Consider the following 16,302-nt stretch of genomic DNA (forward strand, 5'->3'; position numbering starts at 1 on the left):
CTGCAAGTGGCCAGCGCAATGTCCCCCCACCATCCACGGGAAGACCGTCAGCAGCCCGGCATGACACTTAGAAAGCCTGGCCCAGCCACCAGATGCCCACGATAACCACCTGCCACACACACGTGGGCTGTAACAACCACAACACTCTGCTCACTTCCAGCTGAAAGCCGCCCAGCAAGATGCAATGGGTCCCCCATCCTCTGTCCAAGAGCACAGAAGAGGGCCTCAAGGCTCAGGATCTTTTCTGTGTAAAAGTCATTTTATGTGATTGTAAATGTCTGTCATGACAAAAGACGAGCTGACCTGGAAAATTCTCTATCTGCCTACGTTTTACAGATACGGACACCAAAGTCAAGAATTAAAAGGGCCTGTCCAGGGTCGAGCGTGGAGGCAGACAACAGACCTCACATAAGCAGTTCTTACCCTCAAGGAAGAGCTGCGGGGGGAACTCAACTCCAATGCCCGCTGACCCCTCTGAAGCCAGAAAGATGGAGCCCCTGCTTTCAAGCCACATGCCGGAGTTCTCTGCTGTAGGAGGACAGGGCCTGCCTCGAGTGGGCCTTCACGGTCACTCGGCCAGGACAGCCCAGCGCAGGGGCAGAGTTGGGCCCAGAGATGCCCAGGGTGGGCTACAGGCCACCAGCAGGCCAGGGCCAGCCCAGGACAAGTGTGCAGGGCAAGCATGCCCCATGCCCGTCCCTCGGTTCCTGACACCGCAGAGTGCGGGAAAGGCTCACAAAGGGCAGGTTAGGGGCAGGCAGCCCCTGGTCAGGACAGCAAGGTGTCCAGCGGGGTGTTCAGGGCCCAACCATGTGGTTCCCTGCACCGTCTGCACCGTCTGCACCGTCTGCACCACACACCAACAGGCCAGGCCGCAGCCCCAACACAGAGACCCAAGAGAGCGGCTGAGACATTAAGGGTCAAACATCCACAAACTGCCAGAGGACTCTAGAAGGCCGGGAGGATTGAGGTGGCCCGAGCCCCACCCCAGCAGACCAGGAGTCCCTCCCTAGGCCTCTGTGGCACCAGGAAAGCCACTGCACACCTGAGCCTCAGTTTCCCCTGAACCTGGGCACAGAAGACTGTGTCCCCCCAGGAGCATCGATGAAGGTAAAGCAGCCCACACAGGCCCCAGTGCGGGTGAGCCCACGACACGGGCACCCCTGCAGCAAGCAAGGGGGGGACAGGAAGGGGCATGCCCCTCATCAGCATGGGAGGTTCCTTCAGCCTCTTGCCTCTCCAGCCACCAGCCCCTTGCCCATCCACCCCAACTCGGCCACCGGGAGTCCACAGCCACCTCCAGTTACACGAGATCCCTGGTCTCCACCGCAGGTTTCCCAGGTGCCAAAGGGGAGTAGGCCAGACCCCAAGAGGCCCTCCCGACCCCACCCCAGAATTCAGTGCCCACACATCCAACAGGCTGAGCCTAAGGCTGAGGCTGTGGGGTCTGGCAGGCCCAAGCCCTCCATCACGGCCATGCCCACGGGCCCTCAGACGAGTCACCTCCACATGCACATCGAGGGCAAGGAGAGAGGCCGCTAGGGATGGCAGTGGCCAGAGCTGGGACAGGAGCAACATGCCCTCACCTGGGCCCCCATGCATGCCATGAGCTCCACAGCCCCCAGGTGAGTCAATGGTAGCCCCCCCCCAGGCCAGGTGGCCCCCAGGCCCACCAATCCCGGCCCTCACCTGCCAGCCACCTGGGGTCCCCAGCCCGCCAGGCCAGGCCCCCTCCTGAAAGAGAGGCCAGGAAGTGCAGCCTCATGGCGAGTGTGGGGGACAGGTCCCACCACGGGGGCGGTGCCATCAGCCCCCGGTCCGCTGGCTCAGGGTCCCACGGCCACGGGCGATGCAGGGTGACAGTACGCAAGCAGCGGGAGCCTGGGAGGGGAACGAGGCCCAGGAGCACTGGCGTCTCTGCGAGCAGCTGCCACTGTGAGCAAGTGGTGCTCACACTGGCCCAGTGGGCGAGTTCCCCTTTCCCAAGGCCCGCCCAGCCCACCACCCTCACCCAGACACCTGTGGCCACAGGCAGCTCCCATTGGCTGAAACCAGTACTTCTTGGAAGAGGACAGGGACCCCGGCCATGTTTCCTCAATCTGAGACACAGTGGCCCAGCCCCACAGATGGTGCAGCAGATGGGCATGATGCCTGGCCGGGGCCAGAGGAACAGGGCGCAGGCTGAGTTCAACCCGCCCCCGGCCCGGCCCCCTGCCCCAGCTGTGTGCTGCTGTGAAGATGGGGCACCCCACCCCACCCCGGGGCCAGCCAGCATGCCCTTCGGCGAGGGCTCCTCCATTCAGATATATGGTGCCCTGAGCCCCAGAAGGCACAGGTCCCACAGGAGGAGGTGCAGCAAAGGTGCAGGCCCAAGGCCAAGAGCCCCAGACAGGACAGGTGGCAGAGGGAGGTTGGGGTGAGGCAGATCCTGGACCGCGGGAGGTGCAGGGGAGCCACGAGGAGCCCCACAGCCAGGGGAGCAGGGCCTGAGCAGGCCAGGACGCACCCCGCCTCAGGGGCCGCGGGGACTCGGCCTCTCAGGGGAGAGGGTCTTCAGGACGCCGGAGGGAAGGAAGCATCCCTGGCCCCCCACCGCTCCTCAGCCACACAACGGGTCTTTCTTCTTGGGCACAGAATGCCTTTTGTGGCCCATCAGCCAATGGCCCCCGGGCAGGTGGTGGGAGTGGGGGTACAGGGACCACAACTCGCAGCCTTCAGCCCCAGCAGTCCCTGCCAGATGGAAGCCTGAGGCCCAACCAGGCCCATCCTCGCTCTGAGCAGCACACACCACCTGTGTGCCGCCCACCCACACACCCCCCATGCTGAACGCTGGCCCTGGGGATGGGCCACCGAGATGTGTCCCAGGCCAGAGGGCCACAAGGATTGTCCCGTGGCAGCCCCACACAGGCCTATGCTGTCTGGAAGAAAGCCCTCCACCGGCACCCTCGGTGGCCAGGTCAGTCACACCACAGGATGGCTGGACCTGTCCTCCTGAACATGTGCAAACCCGGGCACCAGCGGCTCCTCCTGCAAGTGAGCCAAAGTCCTCATGCGCCCCTGCGCCCAGGCCACTCCAGCACACCCTCGGCCTGCCCACCCATCTGCTCAGCTGTATGACTGGAGCAGTCCCTTCCCTCTGCCCACAGAGGCCCACGCTCACAGGGCCCATTGAGTTCCCGATCCCTGGCCTACCCCACAGCAGGCTCTCCTGGTGCTCATCACACCCCCTGACTTAATCCTGTCACCAGGGACCCACAGCACAGTCCCCTCTGCACCCCGGCCAGAAGGGGCAGGCACCCCACCAATGTCTGCCCAATCTGGGGTTCCAGGATCACAAGGAAAAGACCCAGGAATCACCCCACAAAGTGGAGGGGCCCAGGACTCCCAGCTCCAAGGTGAGAGATGGCACTTTCTGTATCTCTATTTGGTTTGAGTTTATGCCGTTTGCACATGCTGTTTTCATAATAATGACACAAACCACCCCTGCGGCAACCTGACTTCAGCAAGGCCCTGGCCAGACGGGGCCAGGCTGCCGCTGCCCGTTCTCCATTCACTCCTCTCCACACCTCCCAGCGCCTGCCCGTCTGGTTCGGGCGCGGGACCACACCTGGATAAGCTCACCCGATGGACAGGTGTGGCAAGGCCCTGCCTGCAACAAGCACTGCAGCCCAGCCCACATGAGGCTTTATTCCCAAGAGGCAACACGCCAGCTCAGCTGTGGCTTGTGGTCAGTGGTGCCCCCAGATCCTCCTCAGCTGCCTGCGGCCTGGACGATCAGCCGGGCAGCACTCCCAGAGCGGGGCAGGGAAGGGCAGGGAGGTGTGGTCCCTGAGGGACCCCTGGCCCTGATCCCACCGGGTCAGCTCACTTTTGCACAGCATCTCCTCACCAAAAAACTAACTCTTGCCATTTTGGGGCAGCAAGGGAGGAAAAGGTGCTCAGTGCCACAGGTGACAGGTGGGTCTAGGACTTCAGGGCCACCCCCAGAGCCAGCACAGATTTATTCCTGCCTCTGCAGGATAAGGAGCCAGCCCAGCTGACCAGGCGCAGAGCCTGCCCCACCGTCTGGTGGCCTCAGGTGGTGCAGCCTGGCCATGGGTCCCCTCTACTCCTGCCTGTGTGCTGACACCCGGGGAGCCCAGCCCCCCACCCCACACCCCATCACATATGCAGACGAGCCACATCCATGTGGGTCACAGGGTCTAAGAGTCCTACCAACACTGGGCCAGCCCTGGGCACAGCCAGGCCCCTCCTGGCCCCTGGGGGCCCACCCAAAGGAGCTTGAACCAAGTGCCAAGAATGTGCCAGGCAGGGAGCAGAATGGGGAGCAGCAGCGGAGCTATCTCTGGGTGGGCAGGACAGCAGAGGGGGTGGGGGTGTTGCCAGGGGCGGGGGCTGCACCTGCTCGGCGGGCCGGCTCGCGATCCCTTCGCAACGGGCCCTGAACCGCATCGTCGGGAGCCGGAGGCAGGCCGCGGCCAGAGCGTTGGCGGCGCGGAAACCCGGAGCTCGGCGGCCCCGAGCCATGGGGCTGCCCCCTCCCGGCCTCAACTTCCCCGTCTCTAACCGGAGGGGGCTGGCGGGACCCGAGGCCCCCCGCCCGACCCCACACACCTACTGTTCCTTCCAAGCCAGTCCCCTGCCTCTGGTCCGCCCGCCGGTCCGGCCCGTCCAAGATGGCGGCCCGGAGGCCTGGGGCACCGGAGACCTTCCGCCCCTCCGCCCGCCGGCCCCCCGCCCCGGCCTCCCCCCAGGCGCCGAGCCCGAGCCGGGCCCTGGCCAGCGCGCCCGGAGCCCCGTGAGGAGCACACACCACCCCGACCTCAGCTTCCTTCCTCCCCGCGCCGTGGAGCGAGGGGCGGCCGGCGGGGCAGGGGTGGGCAGGAGGTGCCCACGGGCAGGGGTGGGGCCCGCGCCGAGGCCGGCTCCCTCCTGAGCAGCTCCCCCAGACCCCCGCGAGCCCGGGGACTCACTGGTGGGGAAGGCCCCTCCCAGTCCCGACCAGAGAAACCTCAAATTCACCCGGGAGTCTCCGTCCATCACAGCCCCCAGGCCACCCCCTCCCTCTCACCTGCCCCCTCGCCGGCCTCGCCCCAGGCCCCCCAGCCCCCCCAGGCTGGATGCCCACCTGCCCCTCTTAGCCCCAGCCCTGGCCCTCAGAGCAGCCATGCTTGTTCACTCTGGTCTTCCTGCCAGGAACACCTCCTCCAGGAAGCCCTCTCTGCCCCTGCCAGACAGAGCCCCAGCCCCAAAGGCCCTCTCAGAGCGCTTGACCCCAGCTCAGACTACAAGCTCTGAGCCACTCCCAGCCCTGCTCGTCTTAGCCGCTGAGCCTCACACCTGCCCCAGCCACCCCCATTTCCCCCAGGACCTCCCTCCGCCAGCCCAGCCCACGTCTGTCCTTCAAAGTGGGACCCCAATGGCCCTCCCAAGGTCCGGGGCTCCTCCCTGAAAAGCTGTCCCCAGGTCACAGCTGGCCAGAGGCCCTGCCAGGCTCAGCCCCTGGCTCTGCCTGCACAGTCTGTCCCACTCCCCACCGTGGGGAGCACAAGCCTCCCTCCGCCTCACCCCACCACCGGGGCTCTGCTGGCTCTGCCACCACGTGGGCCTTCAGGAGAAGGTGCAACCACTGTCTACCTCGGGAAGCCTGCACCTTGAAGCCCCCTGATCCCAGGAAGGGTGGCCACAGAGCCCCACGGAGGCCCTTCCTCTGGCCTCTGACCCCCTACACCTTCCTAGAACCAGATACAAGGGTTAGCAGGTGAGGCTAGGTGGCCAGTCTTATCCCCACCAGGCACAGGAGCAGGAGGGCGACAGCATGGGGGGCACGAGCATAGGATGACACCCCTTCAGGCCTGCCACATTGCCATACCTGCCCCCTGGACATGCAGGGACACTGACCCACCGACTCAGGAGCCAGCCTCCATGTCCCTCTGCCTTCCTGCCTTGCCTCCTCCCTTCCCCCATGTGTTTGCTCTCCACTTGCAAGGTGGTCACCGAGGCATCCTCTGCTCCCTGGGGAGGCACCAGCTTCTCACCACCACCCAGCACCCCCAGTCTGCTCCACAGGGCCCAGCCATAATGTGAGAGCCCCCTTGCCATCTCCCACGGCACAGGCTGGGGGAGGCTGGGTCTCTGAGACCTGGCCCATGTGCCAGCTTCTCCGGGAGGCCATGAGCAGGCCCCCACCCACCCTGCTCCCCCTCTTCCCCAGTGCCAGGCCAGTGGCATGTCTTGGCACGCCACCCCACAGCCAGGCCCCTGCCACCCCACTCCTAGGATCCGTGTGACTCACAGGGCCGGAATGCCGTCTGGCCCCCATTGCAGGCGGCCGCCCTGAACACACACACCTGCCCAGACTTGATGATGGCGGACGTCAGGAGGGCCTGGGAACCGGGTGTCCCCAAACTGTGAGGCCAGCCAGGCACTGTGCCATGGAGGGACTCCCAGGAGGGACCCAGGAAAGTCATGCTCAGGCAGGTGGCTCAAGAAACACCACCGCTACAGGGCTAGAGCCTGATCCCAAGGGCCCCAAGGGCCCAGAGGACCACCTCGGTAAAAGCGCCTCGGAACTCAGACAGGGCCGCTGCCTCCTTGACTCACCCAACCCAGAGGCAGCATGCTGACCGACCAGGGAGGGTCCCGGACCCACCAAATCCAGGCACAGGGGCCACTGCCTCTCCCCACAAGGCCGAGCTCCACCCTGGGGTCGGGCGGGTCAACAGTCCCCACATGGGCCTTCTACTCAGGCCAGGCCAAGGTCTCAGCTGTCCATCAGGGGTGTCTTGTCTGAGAACACCCTTGCTGAGAAAGGGCAAGAGACAGGGGAGCGTGGGGGCAGCCACCTCCTGGCTCAAATGGCCAGAGCTGGCCTCTGACACAGAAGAGCCGTCGGCTGTGATGTCCACAGGCCCAACTCACCACCCCAAGGGCAGGGGCCTCCTCAGACATCCCCACTGTGGCCCCTCCTGACCGCGGGTCCCAGATGGTCTCCCCAAAGATGGCCAGAGAGCAAGGACGACTCTGTCCCAGGATGCCTCCAGGAGCAGAGTGCTGGACACCCACATCTCCCAAGCACGGGTCACAAAGGTGCCCCGAGAGGGCCTCAGGGAGCTCGGGAAATGGGCAGAGATCTTACAGGAGAGGAGCCCCACTTAGACAAGTAAACAGCAGCAGAGCCTGAAGGAGAAACAAAGGCAAAGCTCCAGAAACGAGTCCAGCAAGGACAAGCAGGCAGCACAGGGAACGGCATGACGTCCAGTCCTGCTGCACAGAGGTGTACAAGGTGAGCCTGGCCCAGGAGCTGTAGCAGCAGGACAGTGGTGTCTTAAGGGATGGCAGCACGGGCCACACCCACCCCCTCCCCAGGGAGGGAAGGCAAGGGGCTCGCGGCCGCCCCAGGACAGGAGCAGGCCTCTCTTCTGGGCACAGGATGGAGGACAGCCTGACTCAAGGAAACAAAACAAAGTCACAGCCAAGGGCAGCCTGGCTCCCCGCTACACTCAGCATGAGGGACACACAGACAGCATGTGGCCAGGGGCCAGGAGGGCTGCCTGCATACAGGACCTCCAGGGACTCTGGACAGACACACGGTCAGGCCAGGGGCACCTCTGGGACCCAGAGCCCCTGGTGCACAGAGAACCGAGCTCCCCGGGCCCCTGGGCGGAGTTGCTGCCCTGCACAAACACCTGGGCTCAGAGGCCTCCATGCCCTGGCTGCGACCGAGCTGGCCATGGTCTGGCCGGGTATCTGCCCCCTCCCAGAAGACGGCTCCATGGAGCAGGGGACGTGCCCACAGCCTGGCTCCAGGCACAGACAGGTGCCCTCATCTCCCGCAGGGCCACATGGGGTCCAGGCACAGCAGGTGCCCTCATCTCCCGCAGGGCCACATGGGGTCCCCAGGTGAGGTCCACGGAGCTGCACACAAGCAGCAGGTGCAGTTTCCAGCCAGCACTTTCTGCCTAGAAGCACGGGGCAAGCTGTACTCAGGGGCCTCCCGCCAAGGGGACTGCACAGGGGAGACCTCCACTTGGCCAGGTGCCACCCCAATGGACAGCCTTGGAGTAAGCAGGCTTCTTGGTCAGGCTATGAGGGACCCGGGCCACCACCCCTGCACTAGGGGACAGCACGGGCTCAGCCCACCAGTAACGTGACCGCCCCTTGCTTGCGGGGAGTGGTCACCACCAATACTACCTAGTGGTCCCGGGGACAGAGGGAGGGCTCCCCTGGCCCACGGCTCAAAGCAACAAGCCTGGGGTTCTGTCCCCGACGTGGTCCCAGACACTAAGCAAGGCTGGCCAGGGTCCCTGCTCCCCTGGGCCCAGGGTCTGGGGGCTGCCAGGGGGACCCGCCGGCCCTGGTCAGGAACAGCAAAGAGTGTGCCTGGAAGGAAGGGAGGGTGTGGGGCCAGGACACACACACCATGCTCGGCCTGCAGGGGAGCTAGCCCAGCCCAGCCACCCAGACAGCACAGGGAAGTAAGAGCATTCCCCCACCTGCCCCCCCGCCCATCCCACACCAGCATCTCCCCCGCAGCCTACGTGGACCCTACCACCCCCCAGAGCCCAGACCCCATACATGCTGGTCTCAGATACAGGAAGCGGGGCAGGTCCCTCCCCAAAGCCCCTGCATCTATGATGGCAAAAGGCCCCTGCCAGGTGCCCTCTGATCTCCCCAGAGATCTAAGCATGGGACGCTCTAGAACATATAGCTCATCATGGTCGTTCAAAAATTCTACAAGAATCATCGATGGTCTTGTTACAAGCAGGGAAAGGGAGGCCCTGTCACACAGTTCAAGCTGCCCAAGGCCACACAGCTGGTCAGTGGCAGGCTGGGCGGTGAGGCCAAGGCTGCCCCGGGCACAGGGCATTGGAGAGGGAGGGGCAGCCACAGGAGGAGGCAGCAGAGCAGGGAGCAGGGTGCGCTCCCCAGGGGGAAACCTGGGCAGGGTGATCCAACGGCCAGACATGCCACTCCTCCCCCCACCCTGGGTCCTCCCCGGGAGCGCTTGAGCACCCGCCTCAGAGTGGGGCAGGTCCCTTCCTACAGAAACCAAAACTCCGTATTCCCTTTGGTTTAAACTATAAACAGCGAGGTAGCCACTACCCAGCTGCACTCGAGAAAACGGCCACTGCGCGGCAACGTGACAGGGAACCAGCCGTAGCCACACGGGACGCGGTGGCTAGTTTCCACTTTCTTTGGCTTTGATGACAGAGCTACAGGGGGGTTGGTTTGGGGTTTGAGGGGAGGGGCCGTTTTACAGAATCTCAGCGTCCCTGTCAGCCCCAGTACAAACTCCCCCACCTAAGTCCCCTCCACACCAACGCTGACTTGATTTTCTCCCAAACTCCTCCTGCCCGGAGCCCCTCCAACCTTGTCCCCTGCCCCCCAAGCCGGAAACAGCCCTGGGGAAGCTAGGAGCTCTTGGCCCCTTGCCCATGTCCTTGCTGTAAGATGTGAGGCCTGACCTTGACAAAGAGCCACCTGGAGAACTGGAGCATTGGCCCATGGGGCTCTGGGGGGCCTGCCAGAGCCACCGCCCACCACCCAGGGCTGACACCCCCAGCATGCCCCCGTCTCCCTCCACGAAGCTCCCCATCTCCCAGACCCCAACTGTGCCGGCCCAGGACCCAGGGGCCACCGCGGCACCTGGACCAACCACAGCAGCAGCGGCCCCTGCCCTCACCCGTGTTCTCCGGGCCACCCACTCTCCACCCCCAGCCTTGGGAACCAGGTCATTTCCAGGAACACACCGGCTCTCTGGCCTCTAGGCCTGGACAGGCTGTTCCCTGGACCGAAACTTTCCCTACGTGTCTCCTGGCTCACTCCCTGCCAAATTCAGCAACACTTCCTCCAGGATGCCCTCCTGATCCTCCCAGCCAAAGCAGAGACCTCTCCAACCACCGCCCCCCAAGAGGAACCCAAGCCAGCTTGTGAGAGGCTGCTCAAATCTCAGGGCAGGAGCTCCACTGGTTCCTCAGGCATCCAGGGGCCTGGCCTGGGGCCTGGCAGAGGACCTGGCACACGGAGGTCCCACGTAAAGACGTACTAAGCACATGGAAAGGGCATGGGTGGGAAAGGCAGGAATGGACAGGTACAGGCTGCAGGATTCACCGGGGTCCTTAGGAGCCAGCTGAGCAAGCACCAACTTTCACAGAGATCCCAAGGCCCTGACAAGCTGTGCAACCCCCAGCACTTACACAACCTCTCTGAGCTTTTAGTTCTTCTGCAAAGAGACGCTATCACAATTGAAGAAAGTGGCTGAGAGGCAGTGGACGCAGGTGAGGGACCATGAGGCTGGCCCCTCCTCTGTCCCCACATGGTGAGCAGCAGGTGGCTCTGTGGCCCCCAGGCCTGGGCTCCAAGCCTGGCTTTGAGACTCAGGCTCAGACTCATGGCCAGGTAAGGGCCTCCAGGCATCTGACTCTGCCCCACAGGTCCAGGTGCCCCTGTCCTCAGGATAGCTTCAGTTCCCTCCACATGTCACAGAGGGCTACTCCACTGCCCTCCCCGCTTGGACACACAGACCAAGGCAGGGCCCCGTCCAGGGGTATGCAGTCCAGAGTCAGAGACCTTCCCAGGAGCCCATGGGGCCCTCCATCACTGATGCACAGCAGGAGAACAGGTGCCCTGTCTGGGAGCAGACGTCAGGGAGGGCTTCCTATAAGAGGCACTGCTCACCTTCCTCTGGCTACAACATAGCCCCCCCCACCCTGCCCCCGATGCCACCTGCACTGAGAATGGGACAGACACTCTTGCCACAGCCGCAGGGAGAGCAGCACACACCTGCGGGGCACCCCGTCAGCAGAAGGCGCAGAGACCAGGGCCTGAGTCCAGGCCCAACCCCTCCTGGCCCCAGACCACGGGGAGCATTACCTCTCTGGGCTACGGGGTTCTCATCTGGGTTTACCAGCCCGTTCTCAGCAGAACGGGCTGATAAACCTCCAGACACGGTCGTCTGAGCACAGGGCCTGGTGCACTGCATGCCAGCCCCCACCAGAGCAGGTGGCGTCAACCACAACCCTGGCACACAGCAGGTGCTCCATAACCAAGGGCCGCCTCGGGGGTCACGGGTCTCCCCACGACGTCACTCGCAGCCTAAGTGTAACCCACAGCATCCTCCCCAGTCCCACCACGAAGACTTGCCCTCACCAGCGCGCAGGTCTCCCAATGCCCCCTTCTCCACGGCCCCTGGCTCAGCGGCTGCCTCGCTGTGTGGCCCAGGCTCAGCCCCCCCATCCTCTCCGGGCACCTGCTTCCTCCTCTGTAAGAGACCCAGCTCCAGCGCCCCTCCCTGCTGACGAGCGACAGTCGGACGCCAGGGCCGGGGCGAGGCCTGACCACAGGTTCCTAGAAGCCCAGCCCCCACACCGCCCTCCCTGAGGCAGGGGGTCCTCACCATCCTGTGAGCCCCTGTTCTGCTCCCCTTCACCCCAACAGCCAGGTACAGGTCACGTTCTCAACCAGCTCCAGGCCCGAGTGGCAGAGGTCCCTTGAGGATCCCGGGCCACGTGTCCCAGGTGGACGCAATGGAATAGCAGAGCTGGGACATGCCCCCAGGAGAGCATTCTCCTCTGAACTGAGTCCTCCCAGGCTGACCCAGAGGATCCCAGAGAGAGTGGCAGTCACCACCCAGCAAGCCGGATGCCGGCTCCCTGCCCATGGGCAATGTGAGCCCAGTGCGCCACTCAGCTCTCTAAGCCCATTTCCCCCTCTAAACACCAAGCATCAGAATGCCAACCCCAGGGGTCACAGGACAACTCCTGGACCCCCCTGAGGTCGACTGCCCTGAGCATAGAGGATGGTCAGTGACTGCAGCCATGGTGGTCACTGTCTGTCCTCTTGCAGGGCAGTCTCAGGCCACAGGCTCTGCTCCATGAGAAGGGAGAGGAACACCTCCTGGTGTTGCCTCAGGCTCCCCACTTCCACTGTCTCCTCACATGGGGGTCAGCCCAGAACGGGGCCCATGTCCAGCCAGGGCAGTCCCTCGGAGGGTACAGGGCCTAGGACCCCCAGCTGCACCACCTGTCACCAGACTGGTACACACCCACCGTGCCACGTCCCTTGGCCTCCTCTGCTCCTCCCTTCCCTCCCTGTTCCTTCCTGCCCTGAAGGCAGCAACGGCACAGACTCCAAGCCCTGGGTTCAAATCCTGCCCCCTCTAAAGCCAAGTGATCTACGTAAAATGGACAGGTCACAAGGACTATGTGGGCCCAGAGCAATGTCACACTGTCCTAACACCATGACCACCGCCAGCAGCCTGGGCAGCAGTCTGGGAGGGCAGCTGCTCCTCATCCCCCCTGGGGGAAAGCAGGGAGCCAGGCACCCTGACAGGGAAGCCAGGGCTGGGCCTGGCACCCAGGCTCCCAACACCAGGTCCTATGACAGGCTGGCAGGATGTTGGGAAACCCACGAGCACTTGTGTTTCAACACTGCTGGCCGCGTCAGCAACTGGTTTCGACATGCAACAGCACCCAGGAAAGGGCCTTGGCCCGCCCTCAGCCCACCCGCCAGCCTCACAACACCATGCAGGGGGAAGCTGGCCTCAGGCTTAGCGCTCTCGGCTCCCCTTGCCATCCCCCAACCTGGGTGATGTCCCTTGTCCTCAGGGACATGCAGTGACAAGGGCTGGACCATTTCAAACGTGCAAAGGCCACCCCCAAAGCCTGTTTCCCACACCCCATGCCACGCTGCAGGCCCAGTGAGCCAGGGGGTACCAGGCCTAAAATCAGCCACCACGCTCTGCTCCCTACCTGTGTGCCACAGGAGAGGAGGACAAGAGTTCTCCGTGGGCCTTGCCCACAGCCTGGCACCCTGGGGCACCCAACAGCACAGGCTCCCCTCAGTGGGCATATGGTGGCAGGTCAGACGGAGTGGGGCCCTCTTCACCGCCCAGCAAGCCCAGAGACAGCCTGAGGCCTCCATGCCTTTGTTCAACTTTAAGCAAAAACGGGAGTGGGGCCCACAGCAGCAGCTGCAACACAAGAGGACCCTGTGCTCCACTCTCACTGGTTCCACTGAGCTGTCGGGGCAGTCCCACCCCAGGAAGGGGACCCTGCAGCCCCATGAGGCTCACCCAAGGCCTCACCTGGAGGAGCAGGGCAGTGGGAACCCCACTGTTACCCCACGGGGTCAGCAGGGGAGGAATGTTAGTCGGAGTGGGGGCATGGTGGGGACAGCAGGTCTGCATTAGAGGTAAATCCCTGGGAGCAGGGCCTGTCTGCCAACTCGCCCAGGGTCTGACCACCTGCTGACCCCAGAGCCTGCCCAGGAGCCCCAGCGCTAACTGAGCCCCGCCCTTCAGCTCTAGCTCCAGCTCTGGGGAGGGGCTAAGGTTCCCAGCATGGGCACCCACTGTACGGCTTCATGCACCCTCACCCGAGGCCCCTGGGACTTATCCCAAATGAGCCAGAAGAGAGAACACTGTCTCCTCCATGACTGCAGCAGCCTCCCGGCCAGCCACCCAGCCACCAGCCCCCCACACGTGTGGCCCAGGGCATCAGGGCTCCCCTAGCCTTCCATGGCCTGCACCCCTCTGTGCACAAGGCCCCCAGGGCCTGCCACAGCCGGGCCCACCCACCCAGCAGACTCACCAGGGCTGTGCCACACTGCAGCCTCTGAGGGGCCACACCTCTGTCCACGCATCCCCCGCCCCAGGGCTCAGCATAATGCCCATTGACTGCCGGGGACGGCTCCAGGTGACAGAGGAGGACTCGGCCGTCATGCTGCAACTGGCTCTCTGACATCCCTAAAGGCACTGCACAGCCAGGCTGTGCTGGGAGAGACACAGGATTTCAAATGAAGGGTGACCACATGCCCTTCATCAGGCGTAGACTGGCTGGCCGCCTCACCCCAGATGCAAGGACATGCAAGGAGCCCCTGGGGGAGACCAAGGGGGAACTAGTACGCAAACGCAGAAGGGAGCTGGGGGCTGAAAAGCAGGGAGGCCCGGGTGGTTCCGGTGGCCTGAAAGGTCTCAGGGAGAACCCAGCACCAAGAGGAGATGGCCAGGCTGCAGGGGGCCCTGCGCTCCAGACAGTGGGAGCAGCCGGCCAGTGGGGGCCTGCCAGGAATGCAGCCGAGGTTCAAGATCAGCTACAAGGATGTCCAAACCCGTCAACCCGCATGGCCCTCGGAGGCCCTTGAAGACAACCCTTGGTAAGGTCATGTCAGGAGACCAAGGGTCAGGCCCAGGCTGTCCCAGGGAGTCCGGCAACAAGGTGCCACCCACCACATGCCCAGCACCCCAGCACACCTTCAGCCCAGCCAGAGTCCAACACCTGCTCGACACTGTGAGGCACAGCTGACACCCAGCTCGTCACACTGGCCTACCCGAGTTGGAGTCTGGTCCCATGTGTATATGTGTGACTGCATGCAGGTGACACAAGCAAGGTTTCAGGTTAAAGCAGTCTTCAGGTCGGACGAGGGGCCTCCGAATCACGAGGCTACAGGACACAGTGGGGAAGTTTGGGGACAGGTGCCCACCTGGCCCAAGAGGTGAAGGAACTCTACCGAGGTTACCCAGCGGCCCCAGGTGGGACCTGAACTGAGCCCAGGACTCCCAAATCTGGACAGGGCCAGGGTTGTAGGGAGCTCCCAGGGACCCAAAGGGCCCTCACGCTCACAAGTACACACACACTGGTGTGCACCCCGCCCCACAGAACGGCACACCTGATCTCTCCCTCAAAGCAGGACAGCCAGCTCTCTAGAAACTTCTGCTGTCTGGGCCTTTTCACTCCACAGGGAGCATCTCTCCCATGTGGCAGGAGCTGTCCAGCCCTAGGTGGGAAACTCCAGGCCCCCAGAGGCATCCTCACTAAAACCCTGGGGCAGCCAGAGTGGCAGGGGTTGCTGTCCCTTCTGGAAGAGGCCTTAGCTACCCCTGAAGGCCTAGTTGTGCCCCTGGCAAGCCCCAGGTACAAGGGGGCCAGAGCTGGGAACAGGGAGAGCCACACACCCAGGCGTGTCCTCCTTCACTGCGAGGAGGCCCGTTCAGGGATGGGGGCTCACTCAGGACGTGGGAGGAGAGGTAGCCTTAATGTGACCACCGCCATGCTGTTTATCTTCTGCAGGCTGCCAGTCCCCAGGATGAGGCCCAAGGGCTCTCTCAAGCCCTGGGCTCAGGCTGGGGAAGCCCCTAGCTTCAGTGGGAGGAACCGCCAGGGCCCGGGGAGGCCCCAATCCCCACCCGCTGCAGCCAGGCTGCCGGGGATCACAGAAGCCAGGTGCTGGGCAGCCCGGGGCCTGGAGTACCAGCACGCCAGTGGCACCTCCGGGAGGGCAGTGACGGCTTCGTAATGAACCGAGCTGTGTTTGTTTAATAACAAATTACACCAAGCAGGCGGGGAGCGTCTTATCACAGAGTCTCTCCAGCAAGGCCGATCCCATCAACTGATGTCAGGGAGCTCTGGGAACTATTAGCTTAATTAGCAGTTCCTGCAGGGTCAGCAAAAACTGCGGGCTGAGCCAGGGCCCGGGAACCAGTGTGGCTGCCAGGGACAGGCTAGGCGGGTCCTGGGGGGTGGGGGGGGGGCCCTGACGAGGGAAAGGACAGCCACAGCTCGCCCCTCGGCTCTCCACCTGCGGGTGCTAAGGGCGGTGCATGGGCTCCAAGTGCTCCTGTGCTCAAGGGCAAGCAAAGCCCAGGCCCATAACACCCTCCAAGGCGCCAGGTGACAGAAGCCCACCAACCTTCCCCATGTGGCTGGCCTCCCCCCAGGTGACTGGTTCCTGGACTGCTCTGGCCACCTGCCCTGGATCCCCCTCCAAGGGACACAGCCTGCACAGTCGTGCAGGAGCTGGCACCCAGGAGGCAGGGGTCAGTCCTGGGTCCCAGGGCACAGTGCCACCTCAGGCAAGGGACCTGCCCCCTGTTCCCCACACACCAGGAAAAGTCCCTCCAGGCCCTTCAGACCCTGACCTGAATTTACCAGGCTGGCCACAGACATCCTCCAGCCCCGCCCAACTCCTCACTGGGGAGGGACACTTCCCCCCACCCTCCCACGGCCACGCTGGCCCCAGGCCGGCCTCTCCCATCCTCCCCAGGCCTCAGGGGCCCAGGCAGGGGCGCAGCTGTGGCTGGTGCCGGGGAGGGTGCCACTTCCACAGCCCCCGGGAGCCCGCCGCAGCCGATCACTCCACCGCTGACACCCCGAGGTAATCGGTTGCAGATGTGGCCAGTGCCGGAGGGGAGCAGCCCTGCGCCCTCCTGAGGAAGCTGGAAGCGGCCTGAGATAATGTGGGATTCCTGAGTCCTAGCCAAGGCCTGCGGCCCCGGGAGGGGCAGCCAGCAGTGCAGGGGGA

General features: G+C 64.0%; 1 protein-coding gene across 3 annotated transcripts in view; it reads right to left on the bottom strand.

Moving 5' to 3' along the window:
• The window catches only part of RXRA (retinoid X receptor alpha), a 93,725-nt gene that overhangs the window by 39,217 nt on the left and 38,206 nt on the right, over positions 1-16,302 (bottom strand). Inside the window, exon 1 of one of the 3 annotated variants that reach the window (XM_041723986.1) lies at positions 11,152-11,171. The exons of the other annotated variants lie outside the window; for them this stretch is intronic. The gene's annotated coding sequence lies outside the window, so the exon portion shown is untranslated. Of the gene's footprint in view, positions 1-11,151; positions 11,172-16,302 lie in introns of those variants that run through there. 3 annotated transcript variants of the gene reach the window in all.

The sequence above is a fragment of the Vulpes lagopus genome, chromosome 12 (assembly GCF_018345385.1).
Source record: "Vulpes lagopus strain Blue_001 chromosome 12, ASM1834538v1, whole genome shotgun sequence".
NCBI classification, from domain to species: Eukaryota; Metazoa; Chordata; class Mammalia; order Carnivora; family Canidae; genus Vulpes; species Vulpes lagopus.